A 26821-nucleotide genomic window follows, 5' to 3' on the forward strand; every position below is an offset into this window, starting at 1 on the left:
GGCTTTATGATGGATACATTAGAGAAATTGGGGCTAGGACCTAAAATGTTGAAGTGGATAAAAGGATTTTATAGCACACTGTCAGTGGTGGTCAAAGTTAATGGGTCCCTTTCTCAGTTAACAGGGATGCCCACTTTCCCCTTTATTGTTTGCTATATCCTTATAGCCTGTCCTGGCAAGGGTAAGGAAGTGTGCGGATATAGCAGGAATAAAGATTGGACAAGTGGAGCATAAAGTGGCAGCATATGCGGATGATATATATTTTATATAGTAAACCCTAGAATAGCGCTACCTAATTTAATGAATTAAAACAATATGGGGAGATATCAAACCTGAAAATAAACCTGGCAAAGTCAGAGATTTTAAAATATTAATATAACAAAGGCTGAGAGGCAAAACTTACAAAAAGAATTCCCATTTATGGGCAGGGAAAAAGAAATAGGCTACTTAGGAATAAACTTCACCCCTTCATTAAAAACCCTTTTCAGGCAAATTATATTCCATTACTAAATGAAATAAAAGGAGAACTAGGAAGGCTGTCAAAAGGCAGCACTATAATGGATTGGTCATATCAACTTGGTAAAGATGGTAACAATGCCAAAAATTTTGTATAGGTTCCACATGCTACCAACACATACAGTATACCAGGATACTATTTTGGGATAATACAGAAGATGATACGTAGGTTTATCTGGGCAAATAAAAAACTGAGAATTAGTTACGAGACACTATGTAGGGCAAAAGGTAATGGGGTCTTGGGGTTGCCAAATGTTAAGAGTTATTATCAAGCGGTGATACTTTCAGGAATAATAGATTGGGTATTTAATTCACATAGGAAAGTTTGGGTGAACATGGAAGAGACGTTGTGTAAGGCACAGTTAGGAAAGATGGTTTGGGTAACACGTTTTGCACATTAGATGGGAACACTAGTTCACTGAGAAAGAAAGTTTTTAGTGCTTGGGATAGATTGTATAAACAAAAAGGATGGAAACATAACTCACGTATGATCCCCTTGGTGGGAACGGAGTATTTCCCACCAGGGAAGGACAATATCTTTGGGAAATGGATTAAAAATCAGAACATACGCTTAAAAGATATATTGCATAAAAGGAATTTATTTTTCACTTTAGATGAGTGGCGGTACGGTCAACTTGCTCACTTTGTTTTAACACAGGGGTGGGGAGCTGCAGGTAGAGCTCTTGTACAGTGTGTGAGAGCTGATTGGAGGAAAGGGACACACACTCTTCACACACTAAGAATGCAGAGCTGTACTGTGAATAGACAGGCTGTATGCTGATCTCCCCTCAACGTCACCATTTTATCTCTGGTGTCAGAAAACATGTCAGAAATAACTTGTGCTGATAACAGAGGAACAAGGCACCAGAGAGAGAAATGACACTCAGAGCTTTGGAAATAAGCAAGTACACATTATAGAAATAGGTGCTGTGTTCAGAATTCTTGCCTGACCTTTACAACCACTTTATGTAAATCAAAAACAGTAATCATGTTTTTTCTTCTTTTTGCAGGCATGCAGATTGTTGGTTGTTTCTGAATACTTTCATCATTTTCAGAGATTTCCCCAAGTGATTCCCTGAATACTATTTCAGTTTTCAGGCTTATTGCTGCAGTCTTCAGTTCATCATTGTATACATTATGTCTGGAAATTCATATTTTCTGATACACAAATTGCAAAGAGGCTTTTACTTACTGTTTTAGTAAAAGAAGTGGCAGCAAGTATTTGGAATTACTATGGTCTAGTATTTATTTTTTATTTACTCTTGTAATATGTGTAGCATAAGTGTTGTCAACCTCCCAATGTGAAATTTATTGACAGAGCCAAAAAAATTTTCTGACACTTCAAAAAAGTGCACAACAGTGCAAAGATCAATAGTTAAGCTACAAACATGTAGCTAGAGCTATTAGCAATGTGTTTAAGGTATAATAGAAAGAACAATAATATTCTCTATTTACATGAAGGTCAGGTTAATATATTTGCAGCCTAACAGGATATTGATACCATTTAGAGAGAAGCTTAAAATGCCTGTACTCCCTATACACTGTATATACCTCCCCATACTACCTAGATACTCAATATACCCCCATTTAGCATCTATACACATCTAATACCCCAATATACACCCTATTTACTGCCTTTACCTGCATACAACTGTCTATATCTTCCTATACCCCTTTCATACTGTATATACTCCTCTATACCAACTGAATATTGCCTATATCCCCTATACCTTTTTTATTCTGTCTATATCCCTCTTTAACACCTATATAATCCCTATATTCTTCTATACCTGGACTATACTGCCTATATCTCTTTTACACTTATACCACCAATAAACTGCCACCCAACAACACTGAGCTCCCACCACACAGAAATCCCTACACATAGATCCAACAATACAGGACTCATTATTCCTATAACAAGGAAATATAATTGACCCATGTCTATCCTCAGCCTTACTCAATATATAGATCAAATTTCCCCTATACCCTCCAAGGTGCAGCAGGGCTCCCACTCCTGAGTCCACTTCTGGCTCCCCTGGCCCTGCTGTAAATCCGTAAAAACGTGCCAAGCGGCAGCATTATGTCACTACACATGCGCAGTTCTGAAGCTGGTCTGTTGCCATATTCTGTACGGGCACTGCTGTCCGTAACAGACATTCATGGACAGTTTGTAAATTGCCCGATATTTACAAGCTGTCCATTGATTAACGGACGGTTGGCAACCCTGTGGGCTGTTGATTTTAACTAGTTCACACCCAATAAGTAGAGAAACTGCCTGTTCTCACAAGGAACAGTCCATTCATACTGGCTCCAATAAACAGTCTAGAGCAGTGGTCAGCAAGCCGCGGCTCGCGAGCCACATGCGGCTCTTTACAAACTTAAATGCGGCTCTTCTGTGTGCCGGGCGCCCGCTCCCCTCCCTCCTCTCGGGCGGCCGCCCCAAAAGTCAGGACTCTGCAGCTGTCAGGATGTAGGCGGGGCAGCCAGGATGTAGGCGGGGCAGCGTGACGAACTCCTCTCCTCTCACAGTCCGCCCTGAAGACCAGAACGGCACGGTAACACGGTGAGAGGAACGCGCGGAGCAAAGGTAAGTGAATTGACACAATATGGGGAATGAATTACTATAGGGGGGATGAATTACTATATGGGGGATGAATTACTATATGGGGGATGAATTACTATATGGGGGATTAATTACTATGGGGGATGAATTACTATATAGGGGATGAATTACTATGGGGGATGAATTACTATATGGGGGATGAATTACTATGGGGGATGAATTACTATATGGGGGATGAATTACTATATGGGGGATGAATTACTATGGGGGATGAATTACTATATGGGGGATGAATTACTATATGGGGGATGAATTACTATGGGGGATGAATTACTATATGGGGGATGAATTACTATGGGGGATGAATTACTATATGGGGGATGAATTACTATATGGGGGATGAATTACTATGGGGGATGAATTATTATATGTGGGATGAATTACTATATGGGGGATGAATTACTATGGGGGATGAATTACTATATGGGGGATGTATTTTCAGTTTTAAAAATGTGGCTCTCAAAATAAATTTCAATCGTGGTTTTGGCGAGATTTGGCTCAGTTGAAAAAAAAGGTTGCCCACCACTGGTCTAGAGGATGTGTTTTTAAAGTGGTTATAAAGGCAGAAAGCTTTTTTGCCTTAATGCATTCTATGCAATAAGGTAAAAAAACTTTCTGTATGCAGTTCCCTACTCAGCCCTTTTATTCTTACCTGAGCCCGAACTCGATCCAGCAATGTGCACAAGAGGAGAGGCTTCCTCAGCTCTCTTTCTCCTCATTGGCTCAGAGACAGCAGCAGCAGCCATTGTCTCCTACTGTTATGAATCACAGGCTGTGATCATGGAAAGGGGGTGGGGGAGCGAGTCCTACTGTCTATGTCAATAGATGCAGACAGCGAGGCTATGGGGGCACTCGGTGGGGGGGGGGAGCTAGGAGCGTCAGCAGGGGACCCGAGAAGGGGAGGATCAGAGGGCTGCCCTGTGCAAAACCATTGCACAGAGCAGGTGAGTATGACATGTTTGTTATTGCAAAGAAAAAAAATTTACACTTAGAATCAGTTCAAGGTTTATTGCTTGAAGAACTCTGACAGGGAAAAGGAACTTTTTGGGGTACTACAAAACGCTTAGCAGTAGTTAGTAATTAAAAGACAGTCTTTTCTAGTAGTGGTGAACAGTCTAAGGTCCCACAGCTGAAGACCATGGAGCAAGGCTTTGGGAATCTGGTTATCTTGTGCCAATGCACAACTACTGGTACCCAGAGCAGCTTCCAGCACACAGTCACATAAATCAATTTCAGGTCACTGCTCACAAGTTCCCAGCACAGCTGCCTCCTTCCTACTTCCTCTGGACACAGCCCAGTGAGTGAGATGGCACCTCTTAGGCCCAGATCACTTGCCATGTGGTTCTGCAATGAGCTCTGAGCAAAATCCATTTAAGCCCCAAGTCGTAGCACCTCTGATGCCTCTGGAGCAGTTGTACAGTCTATGGGCCGCCTGAGAGCAGCAGCCCTTGCACAGCCGGAATCCTCCTGGAAAGAAGGAACCCTGCTCTCTAGTGTCTCAGACTACTTATATCTCTATACCAGCCCCCTACTGGACATTTCCTTTCCAAGGATTGGCTGGAACCCACTAAATATTCAGGCTAGTTGATTTGAATCTCCTGTCCTAAGCTCTTGAAGCGGCTTTATTCAGAGGCAGGGGCAAACAAGCTCCCAGCCCTGAGACCATAAACAGGCCACAATAAATAATTACTGCTCCCTTGATTACAGAAGGAGCCAATGCTAAATATGCTTAGTAAACTATGCTAGGAGGGTGGTACATACAGTCAGGTCCATAAATATTGGGACATCGACACAATTCTAACATTTTTGGCTCTATACACCACCACAATGGATTTGGAATGAAACAAACAAGATGTGCTTTAACTGCAGGCTGTAATTGACTGAAAAGGATTTGCAACCAAGTATTAAAAAGTGAAAGTTTGATTTATGATTATTATTCTGTCCCATTACTTTTGGTCCCTTAACAAGTGGGAGGCACATTGCATATGTTGTAATTCCTACACCGTTCTCCTGATTTGGATGTAAATACCCTCAAATTAAAGCTGACAGTCTGCAGTTAAAGTACATCTTGTTCGTTTCATTTCAAATCCATTGTGGTGGTGTATAGAGCCACAAATGTTAGATTTGTGTCGATGTCCCAATATTTATGGACCTGACTGTATATGACGACATAAAATTGTATTATTGATTCATTTAGTAAATAACTAAAGTGGAGTTTAGTAAATAAAAGTTTTAAGTGGGGTTCCACTTTAAATTCTGTACTTTCACTTACTTACTTTTTCTTTTATTTAGGCTGAAATACTTGCTGACTAAGAGGAGGAGCAGATGACAGAGGTGGAGAAGTTGATGAAGAGAGATCTGGAGGAGAAAATGAAGAGGGAGGAGGACATAAAAAAGAAGAGGAGAGGAGGAGGAGAGAGAGGAGAGAAAGGAGAGGAGGAGGGGGACAGAAAGAAGAGGGAGGAGGAAGACAGAAAGAAGAGGGAGGAGGAAGACAGAAAGAAGAGGGAGGAGGAAGACAGAAAGAAGAGGGAGGAGGAAGACAGAAAGAAGGGGCTGGAGCAATGCACATAGAAGAGGAAGATGGAATGGAGGATTAGGGGTGCACCGAAATTTCGGTGGCTGAAACGCTTTGGTCGAAAACACCCCTATCGGGCTGATATGAAAAAAAACACCGATGCAGGTGCCGTAAATATCCCCGCCCCCTCACCGCTGCCATCACCAATCGCCACTCGGTAGATCTCAGCCTTACCTGAGAAACCACCGAACGAACCTGACGCTGGGCATAGAGATAAGTGAAGGAAAGATGGCCTCCGCTCATCTCTATGCCTTTGGAAGACCGGAGCGATGTCACTTCCGGTTCCAACACCTTGTAAACAAGGCCATTTTTTTTTTTCCTATGCACTAGATCAATGTTTTTTTAATCGGATGCATTACATTGTAGGAGAGATGTGGGGTCTTATTGACCCCATATCTCTCCATAAAGAGGATCTGTCATTAATTATTTCTATCACAAGGGATGCATGCATTCCTTGTGATAGGAATAAAGTGATTAAATGTTTTTTAAAGGGACAGTGTAAAAAAAAATTAAAAAATTAAGTAAATAAAAGTTTAAAGTGCCCCCGTCCCCCCGTGCTCGCATATAGTGGTGAGCACATACGTAAACAGTGTTCAAACCACACATGTGAGGTATTTCCACGAACATTAGAGCAAGAGCAAAATTCTAGCACATAGCAAACATAGACAAGGCAGAGGTGAAAATCACCTAACTTCACGATTCTCAATCTCATTGCTCTGCATCTTCAAGACACTCCTCCAGATCTGCCAAGACTCTACAATCCAGACCTTACACTCAGCCAAGAACTTATTAAAGCCCATGCCAATGCCGAAGCTTTTAAAAATTCAGGCAGCTTTTGTCCAAAGGAAAGCAGAGGCGAAAGTGGAAGCTGCACACAAGAAAGTGAGCACGGCGCACCCATGGCAAAGATAAAGGTTTTAGAGAACGCTGCTAATCAAGGAGGTAACAGCAACATACACTCAGTTGCATTGTATGCATTATGTTTCTCACTCTCTTTCCCAAAACGTCAGCTTCATGCCACAGCAGCTGTAACCCTCAATCAAGGCCAGTACACCACGCCATACACCTCTCAACACAATCTGTTGTCTCATCCCTCAGTACACTAGGTCTTAGCACTGCAGCAGCCATTGGCTGTGAATGCTGATCGGATGCTGGTTTTGTACAACTCGAAAAAAGAGCTGTACACACAGGTCAAAAGCCATAGGGGTTCCCACTGAACCAACCGTTTTTGTCCGATTTTCAGCCCACTTGTACCCGGCTTAAACCTAATGAACTGGCAGTTACCATGGAAGACAAGGAGTTCCTAAGAACAATGAGTAAGGAATTTTATCAGGACAATTCCAACAACTGGGTGGTGCCACTACCATTTCAAGCCACAAGAAACTACCAAATAACATTCAGCATGCAGAAGCACAATTTACTGTTTTACAACACACCTGAGATGAAAAAATACTTTGTTGACTTTATGCAGAAGATGTTGGTGAGACATCATGCTGAGCCTGTGCCACATCTCAAGGAAGGAGAAGAATGCTGGTATCTCCTCACAAGCCAGATCAGAGTAATCTTTAATTCAAGTGCACGAAGGAGTTTCCTTCAGTAATGTCCTTCTCACCAGGCCTAATCTGAACAATAACCTTATAGGAGTTTTGCTTCGCTTTAGACAAGAACCAGTTGCTGTTATTGCTGACACTCAGTAAATGTTCCACTGTTTCATCATTCAAGATAAAAGAAACTTCCAATGGTATTGCAACAACGATGTCAATGAAGTCATAGACTACTGAATTTAAGTGCATGTTTTCAGTAACAGCTCTTTTCCTGCTATAGCAATTTATAGGCTTAGAAGAGCAGCTCAAGACGGTGAAAAAGAATTTGGATCTGATGCATGTGAATTTGTGAAAAGGAATTACGATGTGTCCTTTTCACATAACAAAGCTGGTGTCATGAGTAGTGCATTGTGTTGCATTAAAATGCTACATGTATGCATTGTAACGCATATAAATGCACATAAATGGAATGCAAGTCTATTGAGAAAAAAAAGCTTTTTCTTATTTCATCCCTTACAAGGACCCACACAATAGCCATCTTAGAGGGGAAGCAGAGAGTGTGCAGTGGAAAGCTGGCTAGTGAGGTGTTTCAGTGGCAGGGTTTATAGAAATAGATGAGCGACATCATAAATACTGATGTAAATTCAAAACTGCCCTTTACTCTCATGTTGTGTGAGCAATGGCTGCACTCAGTAGCACCATTTGGCTCGCCCCAGTCTCCTCATCCGCCTCCTCCTCTTCAATGTAGCTAACGCAATCACAATGGTTAGGGTTGTTACACTAGACATCCCGTTTGCAATAGCTCTCCAAAACAAATGTGTTTGTCTGTGTCTCTATTTTTTCCCTCAACCCACAAACATGATAAAGATGTGATGTCAGAGGAAACAACCTGAAAAATGCACTGCAATTAAACACACATAACACGTGTTAATTAACGTACAGGGCACTATATCCACTGGAGCATTTGCATTTTGCAGAGCAGAGTAGGGACTGGCCAGAGTCGGATTACTTTGACGCAGTTGGACAGCTTAAACATGTATTGCAAAGTATGTGAACTAAAAATCCCTATTTTTGTGCAACGTTTGGTAGAAAGAGTATTTAGCAGTGTGCAGAGGGTGCATTTAGAATTTATAGTGATAACCATGTGGTCACAACTCTTTAGTACATGATGGGTTATATATTTGTATAAGATATTGATATTTAAGCACATGTATATCTTTTCTCTACTGAATAGCAGGTCAGTGACCAAACCTGGAACCCGTAGCTCTTATATAACTTGTGTCTATTTGCCCCATATTGGCACTATAACCACTGGACCAATTGCATTTTGCAGAGTAGGGACGGGCCAGAGAGGGATTACTTTGATGTAGTTGGCCAGCGCAAACATGTATTGCAATGTATGTGAACAAAAAAATCCCTATTTGTGCGCAAAGTTTGCTAGAAAAGATGTATAAGCAGTGTGCAGAGGGTCCATTTAGAATTTTTAGCATCAATGAACTCAGAGAATAAGATTCTACAGTATGTACAAAAATGTATCGTCTTCTTTTTATTTTTCAATGAAGGAAACATTCAGATCAGCGACATCCCAAAGTAGTGCCAAAGATAAGGGTGTGTCAGGCAGGAACTATACCTAACACCTCCGTGGGTTCTCATGTGTTGTATATATGAAACTGTTTAGGGCTTGAACATTCATATCTCCATTTCTACAGCATGGTGCTGGTTGGTAACTGAAAAAAGGGCAGGGATTCCTGAAGTTCCATGCCGTTTTGGTAAGTGTAGTTCATACAAGGCCCAGGGAGTGTACAGACAGTGCCCCGAAGACTCCATTACCCACAATGCACTGCGCGGGGACTGAAATGCTTAGCTGAGGCTCCCTATTAAATCCGGTGCTAGGTTTTCAGGCCTGCAATAAAGTATTTGTGTTTAAAAGCGCACAACACAGTATTTACATACTGGATGTGTATGCCATTTCAAAAACTTTTTTCCAGCATTGGACAGAGTAGAAAAAAAGAGTTACAACTGTTGATTGGGGTGAGGGAAAATCTGCAACAGAGAAACAGACAGAATGAGAAAGATGACAGGACTTTTAGCCTTCCCTTACTTAATCAAATTAAATAAGTTTTATTGCTATGTGTATTGTTGGATAGTTCCCCTCACTTCCTCTTTGGTAAAATGTCAGCTGAACAGGATGGCAAGAGTAAATCTCTTTAACAGAGCCCAAGATAAAAGTAAAAACCTGACAGGGATAATACCCTTTCACACTTTATCCAAAACTAAGAAAAAAGTTTTCCCTGGACATACAGTGCCTTGAGAAAGAATTCATACCCCTTGAAATTTCCCACATTTTGTCATGTTACAACCAAAAACGTAAATGTATTTTATTGGGATTTTATGTGATAGATCAACACAAAGTGGCACATAATTGTGAAGTGGACAGAAAATAATAAATGGTTTTCAAAATATTTTACAAATAAATATCTAAAAAGTGTAGCATGCTTTTGTATTCAGCCCCCTTTACTCTTGATATCCCTAACTAAAATCTAGTGGAACCAATTGCCTTCAGAAGTCACCTAATTAGTCAATATACCTGTGTGTAATTTAGTCTCAGTATAAATACAGCTGTTCTGCGAAGCCCTCAAAGGTTTGTTAGAGAACATTAGTGAACAATCAGCATCATGAAGGCCAAAGAACACACCAGACACGTCGGGGATAAAGTTCTGGAAATTTTTAAAGCAGTATTAGATTAGAAAAAAATATCTCAAGCTTTGAACATCTCACAGAGCACTGTTCAATCCATCATCAGAAAATGGAAAGAGTATGGCACAACTGCCAACCTACCAAGACATGGCCGTCCACCTAAACTGACAGGCCGGGCAAGGAAAGCATTAATCAGAGAAGCAGCCAAGAGGCCATGGTAACTCTGGAGAAGCTGCAGAGATCCATAGCTCAGGTGGGAGAATCTGTCCACAGGACAATTATTAGTTGTGCACTCCACAAATCTGGTCTTTATGGAAGAGTGGCAAGAAGAAAGCCATTGTTGAAAGAAAGCCATAAGAAGTCCTGTTTGCAATTTGTGAGAAGCCATGTGGGGGACACAGCAAACATTTGGAAAAAGGTACAAATTTTAACTTTTGGCCTAAAAGCAAAATGCAATGTGTGGCGAGTTGATGGGATGCTGGATAAAGCCAAATACAGGGAAATCTTAGAAGAAAACCTGTTAGAGTCTGCAAAAGACAACAACCCTAAACATACAGCCAGAGCTACAATGGAAGGGTTTAGATCAAAGCATATTCATGTGTTAGAACGGCCTAGTCAAAATCCAGACCTAAATCCAATTGAGAATCTGTGGCAAGACTTGAAAATTGCTGTTCACAGATGAATGAGCAAAAATGTCACTCTCTAGATGTGCAAAGCTGGTAGAGACATCCCCAAAAAGACTTGCAGCTGTAATTGCAACAAAAGGTGGTTCTACAAAGTATTGACTCAGGGGGCTCCTTTCTTGAGGCGCTAAAATGCCAGGGCAGTACAAACACCCCCAAATGACTACTTTATGGAAAGTAGACACCCTAAGCTATTTGCTGAGAGGCATGTTGAATCCATGGAAGATGTATTTTTTTCCAGAAAATTTTACACAAGTTATTTTACACAAAGTTGTTATTTAAATGGAATATTGCTCACACATGCCATGGGTATGGGGATACCACATTTGTGAGAATTTTTGGGAGACTAGCCGCATACAGGAGCCCAAAATCCAATGACCCCTTTGAAAGCCTGATGGTGTGTAAATTCCTCATTTCACTTAACTACCTATCATAGTTTCAGAGGCTCTGAAATTCCAGGATAGCACAAATCCCCCCCCCCCCCCACAAACCAAAATGACCCCTTTTTGGAAAGTAGACACTCCAGACTATTTGTTTGCTGAGAGGCCTGTTCAGTCAATGGAATACTTTATTTTTTTACCACAAGTTTTTGGAAAATGACAAAATTTTGTATTTATTTATTTTTTACACAAAGTTGTCACTTAAATGATATATTGCACACAAGCCATGGGTATATGTGGAATTACACTCCAAAATACATTTTGCTACTTCTACTGAGTATGGGGATACCCAGGGCCATCTTACTGAGCGGGCACAGCCCAGGGGCCCGGATGCACGAGACCCTCTCAGGGCCAGCTCCGTCACTCCCCATCACTCCAATGATCATAGATGGCACGCAGCGTAATTTTTTATGGCAAGCGAGAGCAATCCTGAGATGAGACCCATCCTTCAGACAGAAAAGCCAGCCAGCAGCTGCATGCAGGGAGAGCAGTGCGGCTAGTTCCCTCCCATCTTTCTTCCCGCCCACTTTTGCTGTCGAGTCCAGCTCCATTCTGATATGGTATATACACGTGTTATGCTAATTATGCAGCTTTTAGCCAGAGTCGGCTCATAGCCAGGCTTTTCTGATCGCTGTCCACCTGCTGTTTCTGTGTGCTTCTCTCCTTTAGCAGCTGTGAAGCTGGCTTAGGCTGGAGAGGAGGCCAATATATCCTGTAAAATTGAGGCTTTGTATTTAACTGGCTTTGTAACTACTACTAAGTGGTACTTACAAAGCCAGTTATACAGTACTTATTGCTCTGTGCCTGGCTTTGTGAGTAGTTTTGTTCCTGACTCTGCAAATACAGCTTTGTGCCTGGCTTTGTGAGTACAGCTTTGTATCTGGCTTTATGAATAATGCTTTGAGTCTGGCTTTAGGACTACAGCTTTGTGTCTGACATTGTGGAAACACCTTTATGCCTGGCGTTGCGAGTACAGCTCTGTGCCTGGCTTTGTGAGTACAATTTTGTTCCCTGCTCTCTGAGTACAGCTTAGCAGATAGTCCAATACATGCACAGACAAAGCCAGTGCTCCCAATTTCATACCAATATGGGTGAGGGTTCATGTCCCTGAATGCAAAAACTGTGAGTTTCGGGACATGCACCCTCACGGATGTCAGATTGGGAGCACTGGCTGTGTCCATGCAGGTACTGCACCTCAACTGACATGAATGAGACTGCCTATATGTGGATTCATGGAATACCTGTGCCTTCCATGAGGGCAAACACAGTCCTCACGTGGGTGCATGCTTACGTGGGCCATAACCGGCGTTTTTCCTCATTGTATAAATGCCAACCACCACAGGGGTACATAAAAAACTGTTGTTTTTTTATAGGTCCTGGTCACATCACAACACTGGTGTGATGTGCCATGTAATGCACTGTGGAAAAATGCAGACATGCTGCACTTTTCTGCAGCACACTGGATGGTACTGCATGTTAAAAATGGCAATTAAAGTTAAAATGGCAATTAAAGATTAATTTTCCACATCTGTAGCTTTTTAAATGGTAATTAGTTTCTGTGTATAAATAGCCATTGAGTTTGTTAGCTCTCATGTGGATGCACTGAGCAGGCTAGATACTGAGCCACGGAGAGCAGAAAAGAACCATCAAAAGACCTTTGTAACAAGGTACTGGAACTTTATAAACATGGAAAAGGATATAAGAAAATATTCAAATCCTTGAATATACCAGTCAGTACTGTTCAATCACTTATTAAGAAGTAGAAAATTCTGGGATCTCTTGATACCAAGCCAAGGTCAAGTAGCCCAAGATACTGCCAGAAGAATTGTTCGGTATACAACTTAAACCCACAGGTAACCTCAGGAGAAATAAAGACTGCTCTGGAAAAATATGGAGTGGTTGTTTCAAGGAGCACAATACATTGATACTTGAACAAAGATGAGCTGCATGGTCGAGTTGAAAGAAAGAATCCTTACTGTGCCAATGCCACAAAAAAGCCCAGTTACGATATGCCCACAACAGGAGGAACCCCTGAAAAAAAGTTTTTGTTCTCTGGGAACCCCTGCTAAAAATTACTATATCTATAACTCATGATATATTAGTGTGATGGTTAGTGGGAAGAATGATCTATTGGGAAGATTTTCCCCCTTACAGATAGCTAAAAAGATCAATGATGTCAGTGGGAGCTTATTTGAGTGGCAGAAATTGCTCACTGCTCAAGAAACCCCTAGCAACCTCAGAAGAAACCCTGCTGTAATGCAAACAACCAGCAGGTTGTTTGAAATCAACTGACAACCTTAGTGTCTATAATATGATCTTTGACGATTAATTACTACAAAGTGCATACAACTTGTGGAGATATGGCATGACTTGAAAAGACGGCCATACACTCACCAGCCACTTTATTAGATACACCTGTTCAATAGCTTGGTAACACAAACTGCTAATCAGCCAATCACATGGCAGGAACTCAATGCATTTAGGCATCTAGATGTGGTGAAGACAACTTGCTGAAGTTCAAATCGAGCATCAGAATGGGGAAGAAAGGGGATTTAAGTGGCTTTGAATGCGGCATGGTTGTTGGTGCCAGACAGGCTGCTCTGAGTATTTCAAAAACTGCTGATCTACTGGGATTTTCAAGCACAATCATCTCTAGGGTTTACAGAGAATGATCAAAAAAACAGTACATTTCCAGTGAGTGGCAGTTGTGTGGATGGAAATATCTTGTTGAGGTCAGAGGAAAATGAGCAGACTTGTTTGAGATAATAGAAAGGCAACAGTAACTCATGGTCATATGGACAAAAATCTCAGAGAAATGTTCCCAACACCTTGCTGAATCTATGTCATGAAGAATTAAGTCAGTTCTGAAAGCAAAATGGGTCCAACCCAATACTAGCAAGGCGTACCTAATAAAGTAGCCAGTGAGTGTATATGGATGAATCCATGTATGGGCAGGCTGGTTGTACAAAAGTCGATCTAACCAGCCTGTCCAGTTTTTCCCAAACAATCAATGTATTCTGATGGCGGGAAGTCTCCTCGTTGTCATAATACCGTAACTCCATGAGAGTAATACCCCCATCCCCATCAAATGTGTGGATGGTGGTATCGGGTCATTTTTTTTTCATTTAACCCACTGGATGAAGGAAGAAAAAAATCCACAAACAAACAAACAAACAAAAAAAAAAAAACAACTTACCTAGGTGGATACAGGATTGGTCCCCTGCTGGCTCTAAGACTTAGAACTAAGCGATCAAAGACTGCTGAACGCTCATTTCTCAGTGCTCCGTGAGCAGAGAGCTGGTGACTGTCAGTCGTCGCTCTCTGCTCTGAAGTGCTGGATTGTGGAAGGGGCGGGAGTGGCTGGCTCAGGCTCTCAGCAGATCGCTACGAGATTAAGCCAGGTTCTAGTCCAGGGATCTGGGTGAATCACAATTTTAATGTTGGGATCTTGCCCCAGCCAGGACCGACTGAGTGACGTCAGCCGACAGCAGACGTTAGCCTGCTGTTGGCTGAAAACAGGTTACAGGAGTGCAGAACGAACTGCACTCCTGTGATTATTATTATTATACAGTATTTATATAGCGCCAAAGGGTATGCTCAGCGCTGTACAGTAGCAAGGGGGGACATAACATGAGACAAGACAGTAACAATACACTACACGAGGGGTTTGAGGGCCCTGCTCTTTCGAGCTTACAGTCTAGGAGGGAGGGGAAGGTGGCACAGGAGGAGATGGCTGTGGGGGATGGAGTGGTGGGTGGAGTGGAGGAGGTTAGTTGTTAGGTGAGCTCGGGTGTTAGGTGAGGTTGGGGTAGGCTTCCCTGAAGAGAAGGGTTTTCAGGGTGCGCCTGAAGGTGAGGAGGGTAGGTGACAGTCTGATGGATTGGAGTAGGGAGTTCCAGAGGATGGGGGAAGTCCTGGAGAAGTCCTGCAATCGGGTGTGGGAGGAGGAGACCAGGGAGCTAGAGAGCAGGAGGACCTGTGAGGAGCGGAGGGCACGGGTAGGGTAGTATCTGGGTATCAGGTGATACACAAACGTACAGCCAAACGAGCTTTGGCTGTACTTCTCCTTTAAGAATATGCAAAAAGTTTCATATCTTTTGTCTGTGCATCTTAAATTCACCAAGCGAACTTCAGTTTGCTCATGCCTAGATCTACAAATATTGATTTAAGTCTGGGTCTAGAATTACCATTTGTCCTAGGTAAGCAATGACATACACAAATCAAGGAGTAGTTGCAATTTGATTTTCAGGCAGCTCAATATTACATGAAGAGCATTGTATTCACCTTATATAATGTCACAGTCATATGGTTCAATGCTTTGATGGATGAATGAACCTGCTTCAGCGTTTCAAGCTCCTGCTGTAGTAAAATGAAATATAAATGTACCGGTAAATTGTTTTCAATAAAATTGTACAACAAAAAGCAGTAACGTTTAGCCAGTAAAACAAACTGATATATCCAATAACAATATTGATAACAACTGCAATATTAGTGGTTATTAACCTTTATTGAGATCAGACCTTTAAGCTGGCCTATATAACAAGATAGAACTAATAACCCAAGGTGGGGATCAGTTTGGTCCATTGAAACACCTGCAACCAAACAACCAAACTTGTAAATTGTAATAAAATTGTGGTCTCTGAAGACAGCATGCACTGCAGGTGCAAAAATCATTCAGCCAGATTATCCTTTCTACAAAAAAGTGCATACATGGAAGGAGCGCCAGACCAGAAGATGAGTTCAAATTCATTTACTGGCCAGCAGCATCTGCATGAGCAATCTATAAAAGAACTTATAAGTTTTTATTGTGATTGTTCAAGCAGATACTGCTGGTCAATAATTCTTCCAATCCAGCAATCCGCTTCCTTGCCCAGATTCACACAGGAAAGCCTTACTCTGAGTCCATTTAAAGTGGTTGTAAAGGCTCAAGGTTGTTTGTCTTCATGTATTCTATATATGAAGGCAAAAAAAAACCTTCTCTGTGCAGCATCCCCCCAATACTCACCTAAGCCCCCTCTCGATCCAGCGATGTACACTGAAGTCTCAGTTATCCCAGGACTCCCTCTCCTCATTGACTGAGACAACAGCGGGAGCCATTGCCTCCTGCTGCTGTCAATCACAACCAGTGAGCCAATGAGAAGAGGGAGGGGGTGGGACTGAGCCCTAGCTCCGTGTATGGAGCAAGGGCTGGGGTGTGTGCATGCTTGCGTGCCCCCATAGCAAGCTGCTTGCTCTGGGGGCACCCAACAGGAGGGAGGGGCCAGGAGCACCACCAGGGGACCTGAGAAAATGAGGATCCGGGCTGCTCTGTGCTAAACCACTGCACAGAGCAGGTAAGAATAACATGTTTGTTATTTTTTTTAAATCAAAGCCTTTAGAATCTTTTTAAAGGTTCTAATTTTTAACTGAAGCCCTGATGAAGGGGGAGTTCTTCTGACCTCTGAAACGCACTAGATTTCAATACCAATAAATTAAATTGGACTTTTATCTTTTGGTCTGGTGCTCCTTCCATGTATGCATGTTTTTTTTTTCTGGTAACCTGCTGGAGTACCTTCTTGAGGGTAGCCTTGTCTGTTGTGAGCAGCCTAGTGGGCTTTTCAACTGTTTTTGCCCTCTCACCACTTTGTAAAAAGCTCCTATCACATAACTTATGATCAGTACACAGGTGTGTACATATCATAGTTATGACTTCTATGAATGGAGGTTGGGGACAGGAAGGGTGAGCATAGTTGGGCATTGCTGATGAGTGCTTGTCACTGCTTCCTCAGCTCTTTTACCACTGCCACACCAAGACTATGGTGGCATGGGTGGAAAGGGGTGGTGGGGGTTGGGTGTTAACAGAGGAGGATTTTAGGTATCAAAAAAGGCATGAGCACAAGGGATGCATCTTGCTGACTAAGTAATATCCCTTACATTTTTGTTTTCTGTGGTTTTTTTTTTAACTACCCATAGGCTTTAAGGAAACTTGATGACCAGCCCTTCTCCTCAATAGTTTTGCACCATATCACGCTGACAGTCATGTCAATGGATAAAACAATTACCAGTCCTTGTGGTAGACTCATCTAAAAGATCTCTTAAAGTGGTTATAAACTCAAAAACAAAATGTGATATATTGCAGCTTACCAATCCTTACATGTGGAGGCTCTATTAGTTTTCTTTTATTTCTACCTGGTGATCTGGCCAGTGAAGCGGTTATTTTTCAACAGACCAAGCTGTCCAGCAAAAGTAGCAATTGGAGGGTTGAGATGTAACACTGACAGGGGTGTTTACAATGTTCAACCTTTATTTATGAAAAAAAACTTTATCCCAAAAGGTTATTTTCACCTGGTGATCCAGTCAGTAATACACTTAGGAGCAATGGAATCACCATTGGACAGCAGCATTGTCAGTCTGGGGAGAAAGTAGTGTTAGATGCACTAGTAGATGGCCCTGACTAATAAATTGAAGCTGAACACATTTTAAGCAGTTTCAAAAATAGTTTTTTTTCCCCCCATCGGGATAAAAAATTTTCAAAAATGAATAAAAGCTGAAAATTGTGAGCACCAAGATCAGTGTAAAATAGTTTGTCTCAACTCTCCAATGGCCATGTTTTCTGGACAGTTTGGTTTGTTGAAGGAAGTTGAAAAAATTTTAAAAAATACTGGCCAGATCACCAAATTAAAAAAAAAAAAGAAAGAGAAAAAGAAGAAAAACAGATTTAAAGTAAGAGAAAACAAAGGCAGCCACTACATCTAAGAAGTGGTAGGCTGCAATATACATTTTTTTAAAGCAGCAGTAAAGGACACTATAGTTTTTCTTTTTTTTTTTTTAGGGGCCCCCAGGTGGGTTATGCCATTATTAGCACATTATGGCAGACTTACCTGTCAAAGAAATCCTTCAATGCTGCAGTGCGATCAATCCAGCGGGCCCTGGGAGCTTCCATCTTTGGCTGGTCTTCCTTCCAGGTTTCAAGTCTTTCGCAGCTTGAATGGCTGGCAGCGATGACGTCACTCCTGCACGTGTACATGGGAGTCGCATCACTGCGGCACAGACCTCAGGATATAAATGTACACTGAGCTGCGCATGAGTGGCCCAGTGTAGATGACGGCTGACAGGTAGGACAACGCTTTTATAACAGAAAAGACTGCTAGGATCTCTTCTGTCATAGATACCCTACTTGTCAGCAATTTTTTAAAAAGTAACTTTACTACCACTTTAATGACAGATCTGTCTGTGTATGGCTACCCATAGTCAATTACCATGACAAAACCTAAATTTTAGCCACTGGCAATATCTCATTGTTAATTTCTGCAATCATTTCCAAATCAAATCTTGTGTGCCAAAAGCAGCCACAGCCCTGCAAACCACAGCACACTGCCATACAAAATCTCATATAAGGGGTTACCTGGAGTTGTCCACTTTCTCCTGCCATCTCCGTATGTCTCACACTGCTTGATGGCGTCTGCAACAAACCAGATTTGCTGCAAGAAATGGTAAACAGAAAAGTTAATTGTAAATGATCACTGGAAAAGTTTATTACTTACCATGGAAAGTATTATTAAATATTTCTGCATGCATGTGTAAAGAGAGCTCATGACGTACAGTACTGAGCGATAAATGTACAAATATAAAATGCAGCGCTGTATGGTGTTGCCCTAATATAGGCAACAATAATAATATAGAAATAAAACCAGACATGAAATTATGGAATTTAAATCATAAATGAATGAAATGCAGTCCTGTAATAGTGCTCGCTGTTCTCCAGTGCACAGGATAGAAATGCGCACTAACCAGAAGCGTATTGGTAATACGCATGTGTATAAAATGTATAAGATTCTTCAGGATATTTTATACACATGCGTATTACCCATACGCTTCTGGTTAGTGCGCATTTCAATCATTTGCACTGGAGAACAGCGAGCACTATTACAGGACTGCATTTCATTCATTTATGATTTAAATTCCATAATTTCATGTCTGGTTTTATTTCTATATTATTATTGTTGCCTATATTAGGGCAACACCATACAGCGCTGAATTTTATATTTGTACATTTATCTTGGGACTTCTTATGTGTTTTCCTTGAGTGTTCAGCTGCTGACATTTTGGAGCGCTCACTGTAGCCTTTCTATTTATATAGTACTGAGCGATAAGACTTCCTCACTCATACAGCAATGATAGCAAAGCAAGATGTACCACAGCCTAAAGCCGGCCAAACAGCTATCAATCCATTGGTAATGGCTGTCTTCACATTCTGGTTGAATCTTTGGACCAGACAGTTGAGTGAGTGAAGTATCATATACATGTATGGTCAGCATAAGACCAGTGAAAAATGAATATTGCTTGTGATGTGTAGTACAATTTGAACAGAATAAGCATTATCTGCATGAAGTTTGCAGATTCTTCCTGTGTTTACTTGGGTTTCCTCCAGGTACTCTAGTTTCCACCCACAATCCCAAAGGCATGCTGATAGGTTAACCACTTGCCCTTCTGAGGATTTACCCCCCTTCTTGACCAGGCCATTTTTTGCGTTATGGCATTGTGTTACTTTACCTGACAATTGTGCGGTCATGCAACGCTGTACATAAATGAAATGTATGTCCTTTTTTCCCACGAATAGAGCTTTCTTTTGATGGTGTTTGATCACCTGTATGCTTTTTATTTTTTTGCGCTATTAAAAAAAAATAGACCGACAATATTGAGGAAAAAAAATATATTTGAATTTTTGCTATTAAACATGTCCAGTAAAAAAAATTGAAAAAAATCAAATTTTGTCATACATTTAGGCCAAAATGCATTCTGCTACATGTCTTTGCTAAAAAAAAAATCCCAATAAGTGTAAATTAATTGGTTTACGTGAAAGTTATAGCGTTTACAAATGATTTTCTATTTTCACTAGTAATGGCAGCGATCAGCGACTTATAGCAGGACTGCGGCAGGCATTCTGACACTGGGATGAACTCACTTGGTGTCACTGACATCCCCAGTGACACCAATACAGTGATCAGTGCTAAAAAAGCAAAAAAAAAAAAGCACTGACACTGTACTGATGGCACTGGGCATGAAGGGATTAACATGAGAGGCGATCAAAGGGTTAACTGTGTGCTGTTTTGCTAAGTGCTGTGTCCTTCACTGGAAGCTCACTGCTTTACATGGCTATGCTCTGTGAACAATCACCAGCCAAGACCCGGTGATTGACAGCTGCAGCTGCGAATGGTGGCACGGGTAGGGCGCGTGCCCCCTCCCTGTAAATGCAAAATCATGTATATATACGTGATTTTGCGCACCCGTGCCACCCTTTAGCAGTATATCTGCTATACAGTGGTCAGGAAGCAGTTAATCGGCCCTAGTATGTGTGAACAAATGGGCTATGCACATGTGTTATCACATTCTGCATGCTAGTCCAAAGTCGAGCAATTGTGGAGGATAATGGAAAGACTTGGCAACCTACCTCATAAAAAAAAAAAAAAAACGCCAAGAAAATTCTAAGACAAAAGCTTTCAAGCGTATCAGAGATGGTCCATAAAATCGCTGAGACGACTGAACTGATATGTACATACATACTTATGGAAGTAGATTCAGTGGGCTTGCGGTTGAGCGGGAGGAATAGTGCCCCGTTGTTGGTGTCAGTGGGCGGAATAGTGCCCCGTTGTCGGTGTCAGTGGGAGGAATAGTGCCCCGTTGTCGCTGTCAGTGGGAGGAATAGTGCCCCGTTGTCGGTGTCAGTGGGAGGAATAGTGCCCCGTTGTCGGTGTCAGTGGGAGGAATAGTGCCCCGTTGTCGGTGTCAGTGGGAGGAATAGTGCCCTGTTGTCGGTGTCAGTGGGAGGAATAGTGCCCCGTTGTCGGTGTCAGTGGGAGGAATAGTGCCCCGTTGTCAGTGTCAGTGGGAGGAATAGTGCCCCGTTGTCGGTGTCAGTGGGAGGAATAGTGCCCCGTTGTCGGTGTCAGTGGGAGGAATAGTGCCCCGTTGTCGGTGTCAGTGGGATAAATAGTGTCCTGTTGTCGGTGTCAGTGGGATGAATAGTGCCCTGTTGTTGGTGTCAGTGGGCGTAATAGTGCCCTGTTGTCGGTGTCAGTGGGCAGAATAGTGCCCTGTTGTCGGTGTCAGTGGGATGAATAGTGTCCTGTTGTCGGTGTCAGTGGGCGGAATAGTGCCCCGTTGTCTGTGTCAGTGGGCGGAATAGTGCCCCGTTGTCTGTGTCAGTGGGCGGAATAGTGCCCCGTTGTCTGTGTCAGTGGGCGGAATAGTACCCTGTTGTCGGTGTCAGTGGGTGGAATAGTGCCCCGTTGTCTGTGTCAGTGGGCGGAATAGTGCCCCGTTGTCTGTGTCAGTGGGCGGAATAGTGCCCCGTTGTCTGTGTCAGTGGGATGAATAGTGTCCTGTTGTTGGTGTCAGTGGGATGAAGAGTGCCCCGTTGTCGGTGTCAGTGGGATGAATAGTGTCCCGTTGTCGGTGTCAGTGGGATGAATAGTGTCCCGTTGTTGGTGTCAGTGGGATGAATAGTGCCCCGTTGTCGGTGTCAGTGGGATGAATAGTGTCCCGTTGTCGGTGTCAGTGGGATGAATAGTGCCCCGTTGTCGGTGTCAGTGGGCGGAATAGTGCCCCGTTGTCGCTGTCAGTGGGAGGAATAGTGCCCCGTTGTCGGTGTCAGTGGGAGGAATAGTGCCCCGTTGTCGGTGTCAGTGGGAGGAATAGTGCCCCGTTGTCGGTGTCAGTGGGATGAATAGTGCCCTGTTGTCGGTGTCAGTGGGATGAATAGTGCCCTGTTGTCGGTGTCAGTGGGCGGAATAGTGCCCTGTTGTCGGTGTCAGTGGGCGGAATAGTGCCCTGTTGTCGGTGTCAGTGGGATGAATAGTGTCCTGTTGTCGGTGTCAGTTGGCGGAATAGTGCCCCGTTGTCTGTGTCAGTGGGCGGAATAGTGCCCCGTTGTCTGTGTCAGTGGGCGGAATAGTGCCCCGTTGTCGGTGTCAGTGGGATGAATAGTGTCCTGTTGTTGGTGTCAGTGGGATGAAGAGTGCCCCGTTGTCGGTGTCAGTGGGAGGAATAGTGCCCCGTTGTCGGTGTCAGTGGGCGGAATAGTGTCCTGTTGTCGGTGTCAGTTGGCGGAATAGTGCCCCGTTGTCTGTGTCAGTGGGCGGAATAGTGCCCCGTTGTCTGTGTCAGTGGGCGGAATAGTGCCCCGTTGTCGGTGTCAGAGGGATGAATAGTGTCCTGTTGTCGGTGTCAGTGGGATGAATAGTGTCCTGTTGTTGGTGTCAGTGGGATGAAGAGTGCCCCGTTGTCGGTGTCAGTGGGAGGAATAGTGCCCCGTTGTCGGTGTCAGTGGGAGGAATAGTGCCCTGTTGTCGGTGTCAGTGGGCGGAATAGTGTCCTGTTGTTGGTGTCAGTGGGAGGAATAGTGTCCTGTTGTCGGTGTCAGTGGGAGGAATAGTGCCCCGTAGTTGGTGTCAGTGGGAGGAATAGTGTCCTGTTGTCGGTGTCAGTGGGAGGAATAGTGCCCTGTTGTCGGTGTCAGTGGAATAGTGTCCCGTTGTCGGTGTCAGTGGGAGGAATAGTGTCCTGTTGTCGGTGTCAGTGGGAGGAAGTGCCCTGTTGTCGGTGTCAGTGGGCGGAATAGTGTCCCGTTGTCGGTGTCAGTGGGAGGAATAGTGCCCCGTTGTCGGTGTCAGTGGGCGGAATAGTGCCCCGTTGTCGGTGTCAGTGAGCGGAATAGTGCCCTGTTGTCGGTGTCAGTGGGATGAATAGTGCCCTGTTGTCGGTGTAAGTGGGCGGAATAGTGCCCTGTTGTCGGTGTCAGTGGGCGGAATAGTGTCCTGTTGTCGGTGTCAGTGGGATGAATAGTGTCCTGTTGTTGGTGTCAGTGGGATGAAGAGTGCCCCGTTGTCGGTGTCAGTGGGAGGAATAGTGCCCCGTTGTCGGTGTCAGTGGGCGGAATAGTGTCCTGTTGTCGGTGTCAGTTGGCGGAATAGTGCCCCGTTGTCTGTGTCAGTGGGCGGAATAGTGCCCCGTTGTCTGTGTCAGTGGGCGGAATAGTGCCCCGTTGTCGGTGTCAGTGGGATGAATAGTGTCCTGTTGTCGGTGTCAGTGGGATGAATAGTGTCCTGTTGTTGGTGTCAGTGGGATGAAGAGTGCCCCGTTGTCGGTGTCAGTGGGAGGAATAGTGCCCCGTTGTCGGTGTCAGTGGGAGGAATAGTGCCCTGTTGTCGGTGTCAGTGGGCGGAATAGTGTCCTGTTGTTGGTGTCAGTGGGAGGAATAGTGTCCTGTTGTCGGTGTCAGTGGGAGGAATAGTGCCCTGTTGTCGGTGTCAGTGGAATAGTGTCCCGTTGTCGGTGTCAGTGGGAGGAATAGTGTCCTGTTGTCGGTGTCAGTGGGAGGAAGTGCCCTGTTGTCGGTGTCAGTGGGCGGAATAGTGTCCCGTTGTCGGTGTCAGTGGGAGGAATAGTGCCCCGTTGTCGGTGTCAGTGGGCGGAATAGTGCCCCGTTGTCGGTGTCAGTGAGCGGAATAGTGCCCTGTTGTCGGTGTCAGTGGGATGAATAGTGCCCTGTTGTCGGTGTAAGTGGGCGGAATAGTGCCCTGTTGTCGGTGTCAGTGGGCGGAATAGTGTCCTGTTGTCGGTGTCAGTGGGCGGAATAGTGTCCTGTTGTCGGTGTCAGTGGGCGGAATAGTGTCCTGTTGTAGGTGTCAGTGGAATAGTGTCCTGTTGTAGGTGTCAGTGGGAGGGATAGTGTCCTGTTGTCGGTGTCAGTGGGAGGAATAGTGTCCTGTTGTAGGTGTCAGTGGAATAGTGTCCTGTTGTAGGTGTCAGTGGAATAGTGTCCTGTTGTAGGTGTCAGTGGGAGGGATAGTGTCCTGTTGTCGGTGTCAGTGGAATAGTGTCCTGTTGTAGGTGTCAGTGGGAGGGATAGTGTCCTGTTGTCGGTGTCAGTGGGAGGAATAGTGCCCCGTTGTCGGTGTCAGTGTGAGGGATAGTGCCCCGTTGTCGGTGTCAGTGGGAGGGATAGTGCCCTGTTGTCGGTGTCAGTGGGATGAAGAGTGCCCTGTTGTCGGTGTCAGTGGGCGGAATAGTGCCCCATTGTCGGTGTCAGTGGGAGGAATAGTGTCCTGTTGTCGGTGTCAGTGGGAGGAATAGTGTCCTGTTGTCGGTGTCAGTGGGCGGAATAGTGCCCCGTTGTCGGTGTCAGTGGGCGGAATAGTGTCCTGTTGTCGGTGTCAGTGGGAGGAAGTGCCCTGTTGTCGGTGTCAGTGGGATGAATAGTGCCCCGTTGTCGGTGTCAGTGGGATGAATAGTGCCCCGTTGTCGGTGTCAGTGGGAGGAATAGTGTCCTGTTGTCGGTGTCAGTGGGAGGAAGTGCCCTGTTGTCGGTGTCAGTGGGATGAATAGTGCCCCGTTGTCGGTGTCAGTGGGATGAATAGTGCCCCGTTGTCGGTGTCAGTGGGATGAATAGTGCCCCGTTGTCGGTGTCAGTGGGAGGAATAGTGTCCTGTTGTAGGTGTCAGTGGGATGAATAGTGCCCTGTTGTCGGTGTCAGTGGGATGAATAGTGCCCCGTTGTCGGTGTCAGTGGGCGGAATAGTGCCCTGTTGTCGGTGTCAGTGGGCGGAATAGTGCCCTGTTGTCGGTGTCAGTGGGATGAATAGTGCCCCGTTGTCGGTGTCAGTGGGCGGAATAGTGCCCTGTTGTCGGTGTCAGTGGGAGGAATAGTGCCCCGTTGTCGGTGTCAGTGGGATGAATAGTGCCCCGTTGTCGGTGTCAGTGGGATGAATAGTGCCCCGTTGTCGGTGTCAGTGGGATGAATAGTGCCCCGTTGTCGGTGTCAGTGGGAGGAATAGTGTCCTGTTGTAGGTGTCAGTGGGATGAATAGTGCCCTGTTGTCGGTGTCAGTGGGATGAATAGTGCCCCGTTGTCGGTGTCAGTGGGCGGAATAGTGTCCTGTTGTAGGTGTCAGTGGAATAGTGTCCTGTTGTAGGTGTCAGTGGGAGGGATAGTGTCCTGTTGTCGGTGTCAGTGGGAGGAATAGTGTCCTGTTGTAGGTGTCAGTGGAATAGTGTCCTGTTGTAGGTGTCAGTGGAATAGTGTCCTGTTGTAGGTGTCAGTGGGAGGGATAGTGTCCTGTTGTCGGTGTCAGTGGAATAGTGTCCTGTTGTAGGTGTCAGTGGGAGGGATAGTGTCCTGTTGTCGGTGTCAGTGGGAGGAATAGTGCCCCGTTGTCGGTGTCAGTGTGAGGGATAGTGCCCCGTTGTCGGTGTCAGTGGGAGGGATAGTGCCCTGTTGTCGGTGTCAGTGGGATGAAGAGTGCCCTGTTGTCGGTGTCAGTGGGCGGAATAGTGCCCTGTTGTCGGTGTCAGTGGGATGAATAGTGCCCCGTTGTCGGTGTCAGTGGGCGGAATAGTGCCCTGTTGTCGGTGTCAGTGGGAGGAATAGTGCCCCGTTGTCGGTGTCAGTGGGATGAATAGTGCCCCGTTGTCGGTGTCAGTGGGATGAATAGTGCCCCGTTGTCGGTGTCAGTGGGATGAATAGTGCCCCGTTGTCGGTGTCAGTGGGAGGAATAGTGTCCTGTTGTAGGTGTCAGTGGGATGAATAGTGCCCTGTTGTCGGTGTCAGTGGGATGAATAGTGCCCCGTTGTCGGTGTCAGTGGGCGGAATAGTGCCCTGTTGTCGGTGTCAGTGGGCGGAATAGTGCCCTGTTGTCGGTGTCAGTGGGATGAATAGTGCCCCGTTGTCGGTGTCAGTGGGAGGAAGTGCCCTGTTGTCGGTGTCAGTGGGATGAATAGTGCCCCGTTGTCGGTGTCAGTGGGCGGAATAGTGCCCTGTTGTCGGTGTCAGTGGGATGAATAGTGCCCCGAGGACTGGAAAAAGCAAAGGGCCTCAGTTTGGAGACCTCTGCTGTAGAACCTCTCCAGTGTACATGTGGTTTGCTCCTCTAGAACTGCTCTCCTCTCCTAGAACCCAGCCCAGGAATCCAGACGTGACATGAGACAGACTGCCATGTACAGGAACATAGTATGGTCACACAGGAATGACATGGCCTGTAAAGGGCAGACAACCCATGTACACACTCAGGGCGGGGCTTTACGAAGAACACTGGAGCAGCTGTGCAATCAGCTTCTACTTTAAAAGCTAAAAACTGATAGGCTGCCGTCCACAGCCAGTCTTAGTAAGCAGTCCAGTGATTAGTAGAGCGTTCTCACCTCCGCCGGGCACTCATCCTCTCCTCTGTACACTCCGAATTCCCCTCCAAATCCTAGGCAGGGAGGGATGCTGGGAGTTGTAGTTCTGTAGAACCCGCTCTTTTTATATACCGGAAGTGTGGAGTCAGGAAATAAACTACAATTCCCGTCATCCCTTGCGTCTGGCTGGCGAAAGAAACAAAAAAAATATGACAGAGCAGTTGTCATTGTGTGGAGGGGATGAGAAGCAGCCAGGGAGGGAGGAATGGATTCCCCCTCTGGGTGGATATATGATGTGATGTGGACAGGGATATTTTATTTCGGTTATTGGGGTTGAGACGTTCTGTGAGCTCCAGACACCTCCATCGTCTCTGCGCTCCACTAGTCCTTCATGTCCCAAGATGTGGCAGGCAGGGGATCCAGCAGTCTTCACTGAGCTGACACAGGACAAGAGTGATCCGCACTGAATCGCTTTTCAGAGGGCAATAGGTCACCACCTTAGCGCCTGCTTTAACCACTTGGATACCAGGCACTTTCACTCCCTTCCCGCCCATGCCAGCTGTCAGTGCTGTCACACTTTGAATGA

The 26821-nt window shown here is 44.7% G+C and overlaps 1 long non-coding RNA gene across 2 annotated transcripts in view; it reads right to left on the bottom strand.

The window, feature by feature from the left end:
- Nucleotides 1-26366, bottom strand: part of LOC149451217 (uncharacterized) — a 37031-nt gene extending 10665 nt beyond the window's left edge. Inside the window, exons 1-3 of one of the 2 annotated variants that reach the window (XR_016315125.1) lie at nt 26257-26366; nt 18469-18544; nt 15369-15440 (exon numbers count right to left, since the gene is read on the bottom strand). This is a non-coding gene — a long non-coding RNA (uncharacterized LOC149451217). Of the gene's footprint in view, nt 1-15368; nt 15444-18468; nt 18545-26256 lie in introns of both variants that reach the window. The other variant, XR_016315124.1, reaches the window with a different exon arrangement.
- Between the last annotated feature and the right edge of the window lie 455 nt (nt 26367-26821).

This window comes from Staurois parvus, unplaced genomic scaffold (genome assembly GCF_062004578.1).
Source record: "Staurois parvus isolate SC_StPar_1 unplaced genomic scaffold, SC_StPar_1.0 ptg000544l, whole genome shotgun sequence".
Lineage (NCBI taxonomy): Eukaryota > Metazoa > Chordata > Amphibia > Anura > Ranidae > Staurois > Staurois parvus.